At 47.1% G+C, this 8,131-nt stretch overlaps 1 pseudogene; it reads left to right on the forward strand.

Moving 5' to 3' along the window:
• Positions 1-2,653: 2,653 nt before the first annotated feature.
• Positions 2,654-2,780, forward strand: LOC142046173 (U4 spliceosomal RNA; annotated as a pseudogene).
• Positions 2,781-8,131: the final 5,351 nt, after the last annotated feature.

The following is an 8,131-nucleotide window of genomic DNA, read 5'->3' on the forward strand; positions in this document are numbered from 1 at the left end:
ACCATCAAACGATGAGTAAGTGAGGCTGTAAAATTTTTGAACTTTCTCCGCCATTCATCGATACACAGTGATCTATATGATGCCTTGACTCCTATAAGAGAACCTTGCAAAGCCACAAACCCCCTCTTTCACATCAACCAACAGCGCATGCTCCTATCGTATACGATCGTGCTAGTGATCACCCAATCACCCCCCGCATGCGTGTGCTGGTAGCAGGGAAGGAATACTGCGCTTGCCAGAGTGCTGAAAAACTCGTCGTGATCCCGCTTCTCCCATCCCCGACCCGCTCTGGCCTAGTAGCAAAATCTGCCATGTCTGCCCCTATTTACATTCCTGATTTCTACAGGTAACATGGATGATATCTCTCTCCTGACAATAGCACCGCAGGAGGCAGATCGTTTGTTTATGCAAGCCTTCAGTGCAAATGCCTTCAATGCCTGCAGTCCAAACTGTCATGTGCAAAATGCATGGCGTTGAAAAGTTACCTACTATGGGGGCCGGAGAAGGCTGTCTGGCAAAATGTTCTATTATAGCAATAAGGGTTTGGAGTTCTCACGATCCGATTCATGGAGATTAATTTGGAGGATTTTCGCTCCATCCCAACAGTGTTATACAAAATTTTCCCTGTAACAGTACATGGCTGCGACTGCAAGCAAAAGCCCTGTGTCATAGCGGTCTAAAAAACTGTCTTGTTTTAATCGTGTTTGTAACAGAATGAAGGAGACACATTACGGAGGTCGCTTCCATGGCTTCACTGGTCTGGGCTTCTCGCTTGGAGTGCAGGGACTGAATTCTTGGGTCTACAAAAAGATCCTGGCTGTTGGGGTTTACGGACTGCTGTGTGCTATTCACCACGCTCATCTTCATGTCCTCAAATTCGTCCTCCATTCTTCCCCTCGGCTACATCCTCAGAACACACTTGATATTTCAATCCCAAAGTCTGATCCACGGACAGGGGTGGGCACTGGTAGCGCTGACCCCAAATTGCATGTAGTTCAGCATAGAAGCGGTATGTTTCGGCTCAGAACCTGACCTTCCGTTTGCTTCTCTGGCTTTCTGGTAACCCTGTCTAAGTTCCTTCACTTTCACTCGGCACTGAAGGAGAGTCTCTGCTGTGCCCTTTATCAGCCATAGACTTTGAATTCTTTCAAAAACTTTTTCATTTCGTCTTTGGAACGCAGTGCTGTGAGCACTGAGCCTCACCCCAGATAGCGATCAGATCCAGACCTCCTGTGGTCCAAGCTGGCGCTCTTCTTCATTATCAGGAGACTGCATTGTGACGAGTGCAAATGAGCTCTGTGTGTCACCTGAGTGTGTGCTGACCCTCACGTGGACAATCAGGAAATGGAATTCAAAGTTCGCGGGGATTCAGCGCTTTTTCCTGTTTACCTGGCCAGTGCATCATCAGTTTAGTGTCCGATGCTATCATGAGTGCCCCTGTGACAATGGTTCTGAAACCCAATTGGGAGTGGCTCACTTGGGCAGAGTCAATCGCTTCCCTTCTGTTTCTAAAAATTGAGTATGTCTGCCTGGACTGTCATAGCCACAACTGCCTGCCTCCAAGTGCCCCCCCCCCGGTTTATGTCACGAATAGTCTATGTTTCTTATTCTTTGTATTCCTCACAACTGCATGACAGAAATGGGGCGTGGGCCCGCCACAGTAGCTGCGGAGGGTTGGAGAGAGGTGAAGCAATGGTTGTGGTTCTTGCCAGGGAAACCCCTGTTAATACAGCCACGGAGTAGCTGCGCCTTCTAAACGCTGACTCTTCCTTCAGAGGAGTAGCCGTGTAGTCTGGGTCTGTAAAAGCAGCAGAGAATCCTGTGGTACTTTATAGACTAACAGACATCTGTTAGTCTATAAGGTGCCACAGGATTCTCTGCTGCTTTGACTCTTCTTGTAGTCAGGACTGCTCTGACTCTATTTTAGACAGCATAAGGAGGATGACTCAGTGGCCAGTGAGTCAATCCCAAGTTTGCTTTTGCGTTGCACCCCGTGGCTGATTTTAGCCAGGGCCTCATGATAGAAGCAGACAGTTCAGAGAAGGAGAGATAACCATCATGTCATTGCCAGTTTTCTCTGGCAGTAACGGTACAGAATGACTAGTAACCATCTCTGCTATCATTGCAAAAGCAATTGAATGCTGGTGGTAGCGCTCGAGTGTCGCCTCTGTCTCCACGGCATTCTAGTACACAAATGGTGACGGGAAAACAAAAAGCCAACGGTTCTCTAGTGCGCCGTGCTATTGTTTTCTGCAAGGGCAATCCAGGAGAAAAATGTGCGAAAGGACTGTCCTGCTGATGTTTTCCCGAGCAAGGAATGACTGACGACATTTACCCAGAACCCCCGCGACCATTAACATTAGCATCAGGGGCCGGGGGATCATGGAGACAGGAACAGGGGTGCTGAGGACTCCCGCTATCCCACATCCCTCAGCAGCTCGTAAAACTATTTGCTCTTGGCTTAGCGCCAGTGTCTGTAGCTTAAACAACACGGTGTCTTTATGGTTCACGGGAACAGCTATCATTTCCTTCCCCTACCCAGCCGAGAATGAAAGTTTAAATAAAGCAATCCTGAGTACTTACTAATGTCAGTCACCCTCTTTGTACTGAATGCTACTGATAGAGGCGAATCTGCAGCACTGAAGAGCATTAGAGCTTTGCACAGTGGTAGTATCATAACCAATGAAGTGAATTGAGGTGTGATTATTGCTACTTGAAATCGCTCCTCTCCCCCGTTCCTGTGGTAGATGGTACAGTACTACTGTAGACAGCAGAAACTGTTACCTGCTCATCTCTTTTTGTTACACTCCACCAGTAAATGGACAGAATGGAAATAACCCTGTGAAATTTTTTGAAAGGAAATGGGATTAACTCACTGGACTGAATCAATCCTGCCCTTTACAGTGAATAAAATAGAGTCAAGTCCAGACAAGAATAGGATACAGGTAAAAATCATGTAGCACAGGAGTTGCTCTGTGTCAGTATTCACAGAGGGAGCCCAGCAGTAACCGACCATTGCTCCCACCTACCTGGGCTACACAGCAGTGCCCCCCCACCCATTGTTGGCATGATATTATAGAATAGCATAATAAGAATCACAGAGTAGTTACTGAGATCAAAGAGGGGGAGGAGCCACCATGCGGGTTATGACAGTCCATCCACTTCAGAATCTTTTCTTTACGCAAGAGAGGAAGGGTCTGATAGCTCAGCCCCAGGTGATAAGATGAGACAGTTACAAGGCGTTCTGTACCATCCACTTGCAGAAAAAGGGAGTCATTCCATTTTCAACCCGGAGCCCCCAGCCAACTACAGCCAAGAGCACTCACTGGGCAGCCGTCTACCCCGGGGAGGGCAGAGGAGAGGATACTGCTCTTCACCCGCAGCAGCATCGCGTCTGCCAGCAGCATTCATACACAGAGGGTGACATTTACAGTACTCAAGAATATTTATTCACTTTTTTTTACCGTTGCTGAGGGGAGAAAAAACTGACAAGCTGTTCCGTGAACCACGCAAGACACCGTGGTATTATGCTGCAGACAGCTTGGGCGCGCAGCCAAAAAATGCAATATATTTCAGAGACCGCTGTGGAGAACTGGTAGCTGTAGTCCTCATTACCCCCTCCCTCCCTCCATGACCATCCGTTGAGTGTCGCTTCCCGTTACTGTTGTCACGCACGCTGTGTATCCTGTAGTTTATTTTTTCAAAGCTTTGGCATTTCCTGTTCTTAACGGAGCTCTGATAAAAGAAGATTTGTCTCACCATACAGCGATGACATCTGCTAATCTCCCGTAAGGTTCAATGCAGGAGATACTTTTGCATTTGAACTGCATCGCCACCCGTGGTATCGAGCTGGACAACACGTGAAAGCAGGAAATGTCACTGTAAAGCTCTCGGGATTTCCCTGTTTACCGCACTCCGCATCCGAGTTCGGATTGCGGACCAGAGCGGTCAGTGGTGCACTGTCCTGCCTAGAATAATAGGCAAGTGTAACAGAGATCCAGTGTATCAGAGAGCACAGGTGCTCCGTGTCAGTATTCACAGGGGTTGCCCCTGCAAGAAGCGCACCCGTTGCTTTCCTCCTCCCTCAACCTCCTGGCTACCATGTCAGTGCCCTCCCCATTTGTGTCATGAAGTATTAAGGAATACCAGAATAAGAAAACGAGACTTGTTAGTGAGAGAAAATGATGTCGGGGGGGGAGGCACTTGGAGGCAGCCTCCGGGGCTATGACAGTCAGGCAGAATGGACTCTATTTTTTAGACACCATAAGGAGGAATGACTCATTGCAGCAAGTCAATCCCAAATGTGATTGCAAAAATTTTCAGCCCCAAGTTTCAATGATTAAGCTTGTTATTAGCCATTCTGTCCTATCTACTGCTAGCAGTAGCAATGTTGCCCTCAATGTTGAGTATTTAGGCAGTTCTCCTGGATGGTAGCAGTCCTGCAGAACCATCTACCACCAGAGAGGAGGAATGGAGGGAGCAATACTGCTCTTCAGTGCTGTAGCACCCTCTACCAGCAGCATTCAGTACCATAGGGTGACTAGAAAGTAGTCAAGAATGATTTCTTACCCTTTTTTTCACGTTGGGGGGGGGGGGAAGAAACTGAGGGAGCTTTCCCTGAACCACGCAGACACCTGTGTTTGACCCTCACGACATTGGGAGCTCTGCAATAATGCAAATAATTTCAGAGACGTGTGGACTGTGGGATAGCTGGATCCTCAGTACCCCCTCCCTCCCTTCATGAGCGCCATTGAGTCTCTGGTTCCCGTTACGCTTGTCACGCAGCGCTGTGTATCCTGCAGTTTTTTATTCAAACGCTTGCATTTCGTGTCTGTAACGGAGCTGGATACAACAGATTTGTCTCCCCATACAGCGATCAGACCTAGTATCTCCCGTACGGTCCATGCTGGAGCTCTTTTTGGATTGAGACTGCCATCGCAGCCGTGCTGATCCAGAGCTCCACGCTGAACAAGCAGAAAATGTAATTCACAAAAGTTCGCGGGGGCTTTTCCTGTTTACGCTGCCCGCTGCTCCGATTCAGATTGCTGTCCAGAGCGTCACTGCAGCACTCTGGATGCCGCCCGGAGGCCAATAACGTCGATTTCCGTCCACACGAACCCTAATCCGAGTTATCACCTATCGAATTTAGCGCTACTTTCTCTCGTTTGGGAGGAGTTCCGAAATCGATTTAGGGGGCGGTTTAACTCGATATTAATGACGATGTCGTGTGAACGGATACAGCGTTAAATCGGTATATCGGCCATTAAACCGATTTAAAGTCGCAGTGTAGACCTGGCCTCAGTTTGTCTGCATATCAGCTGGGCTGTCTGTCCTCTCTTCAGTACCACATTTGGTATCTGGGTGATTTTAGTGTCCGTGTGTCCTGTGAGACAAAACACAAGAAACAAATGAGATGTATTCTGCTAACACTAGAATGGGGATTTCACGGCTCCATCAAGGACTTACTTAAGAAGTACAGGGCCAAAACACACCAAACTAACCACATCCACATCTCTGGGGCAGTGATCAGTGAGCATTTCCTCAGCAGAGGGTTTTATACAGCTCTGGGCTGTAGAGCTGTTTCTGCACTGACAGGCCACACAACACAAAGTGGTGACACACTTCAGAGCCAGTGTAGGCCGAGCTTATTGCACACACAACATTTTATCTGAAGATATAGATAAAAAATGATAAAGTACTCTCTTTTGAATATCATTTTAATGTAGTTTTTTACTATGACTAAATCTGTCCACTTTTAATAAAGTGAGATAACGAGCTTCTGTTCCAAATGCAGTATTTTCTTTATTTATTAAAACAATCTCTAATTTTTTTGCCCAGGGGAGGGGAAAGCTAAAGCCACCCCAAGACTCTAGCTGTGTAAGCTTGTGACACACAGGCTCCTTGGCAAAGAATCCCCTTTCTTTGCAAACAACTCTCACATCAGACCTGACAAATTCACTATACTTCATATGTGTCTTGCAGTATATTTACCCTTAAAGAGCTGCATGTAAGATATCTACAGAAAGCTGATGACTTACCAAGTGTCGTAGTCATTGTGAGATGTATATATGGGTAATATTTATGGAATAATATAATTCTATTGAAAGTAGGCTTTATGGACTTAGAGTAGAAGTTAGTCATCAGGGGATAGATGTCTTGGTGATGGCCTGTCTGGTGATAACTCTAGTCTGGGTGAATGGGCCATCACTGACACATCTGCCAATGATCTAATGAAATGCTTAACTGTCTAGCCTTGCTCCATCCCAGGACTGTCAATGGAAACCACCAGAGACAATTGTAACTGACCAAAACCACTTGGAGGTAAAAAAGAAATATTACAGCAGACAAGGGGTATCGCCCTATCTATCAGTCCAGACAGAAGACTGTTCTGGTATAATACAGAGTTGAGAGAGGCACTCTGGATCCTTTCACTGAGGAGGCATCTTGAGGAGTGCAAATTTTTTCATGAAAAATTGGATCCTGGTTCCTGTGAAACAAGCCAGGTTGGCAACAGACTGAATTTTGGGGGAAATCTACTTTATTAGATGGGAAAGGTAAGTATTAATAAGTAAAAACCACGAGGAGTCCTTAGAGATTAACAAATTTATTTGGGCATAAGCTTTCATGGGCTAAAACCCACTTCATCAGATGTAAGGAGCGGAACATATAGTAGGGAGGTATAAATACACAGCATATGAAGAGATGACAGTTGCGTTATCAAGCAGAGGTTTCAGTGCTAATGAGCCAATTAAGGTGGAAGTGGGCTATTCTCAACAGTTGACAAGAAAGGGTGGCAATCACTTTTGTAGTGCTAACGAGGCCAATGTAAACAAGGTGGTCCATTTCGAACAGCTGACAAGAAGGTGTGAGTATCAACGGGGGAAAATTAGTGTTTGTAGTGACCCATCCACCCCCAGTCTTTATTCAGGCCTAATTCGACGGTGTCCAGTTTGCAAATTACTTATAGGTCCCTGTTAGCATTTTCTTATTTGCTTTGTGTTATAACCATTTGTTTTGCCTACGCTCTCTTGTTTCTAGTTTAATCAATACTCTTTCTTAAATACATCTTCTTTTGTTTTCTTACAAGGGCTGTGTGGTTTACAGGAGCAGCGGCTGAAGGTAAAACGAATAAACTGGAGCACACTGCTCCTTTGGGGGCAAAAGAGTTGGGATTTCTGTGAGTAGCCAGTGTTGAGGGCTGAGTATCACAGGGGAATGCTTCAAAGGGATTCAGGAACTGGGCTGCCCCTGTTGTTAACTTTCAAGGTGAAACCAGGGCTGATATGGCTCACAAGAGAGTGGTTGAAAGGCTGGTGGTGATAGGGAGCCGACAGCCAGCTAGGCACAGGAAACAGTCCCACACACTGGAGGCCGAGCGGTCATAAGGTGACTCACGATCCTGGATATCCCAAGAACCATCATAATGCCTGTGACATTCCAGAGGCCCTTTGCATCAATCCATTCCACCCCACCCCCAACCTCCCTCACATCCCCTTCTATTTCAGGGACTCCTTTCTACTCCCTCCAGCCTCCCTCATGCCAAGAGCTCTGTGTGCCACCCATTCTCCCTCCTCCAGTACCAAGGTTACCCATTCTCCCTCATGGAAGGGACTCTGTATATGCCCCCATCCTCATATACCAGGACCCAACTATTTCCCTCTTCCAGCTGTTCTGTGTGCCCATTTCCACTCCAACCTCTTCCCACCTTCACCCCCCTGCCAGGGGCTCTGTGTCCCCCCTATCTCCCATTTCAGGATCCCCCTTCTATGTGTACCTCCATTTCCACTTCCTCCCCATTTTCCCATGGCAGGATCTCTATGTGGATCCACATTCCTATTTTCCCCATGTCTTCCACTCCCCTCCATGCTAGAAGTTCTGTGTCACCCATTCCCTCCTTCCTCCCCTTGCAAGGGTCTCTGTGCCTCCCATGTTGGGGACTCTTTGTGCTCACCTTTCCTCATATCAAGCTCTTCCAATCTCCCCTATAGCCAAGATTATGTGTGTCCTGCATTCCCCTCATACCAGGGGCTTTTTCTATGCCCCCATTCCCATCTTTCCACTATCTTTCTCATTCTCCCTTTCCCCTGTACCAAGGTCCACCAATCTCCTCCCCAAGTACCTCATTCTCCCT

Source organism: Chelonoidis abingdonii, chromosome 1 (genome assembly GCF_003597395.2).
Source record: "Chelonoidis abingdonii isolate Lonesome George chromosome 1, CheloAbing_2.0, whole genome shotgun sequence".
NCBI classification, from domain to species: domain Eukaryota; kingdom Metazoa; phylum Chordata; order Testudines; family Testudinidae; genus Chelonoidis; species Chelonoidis abingdonii.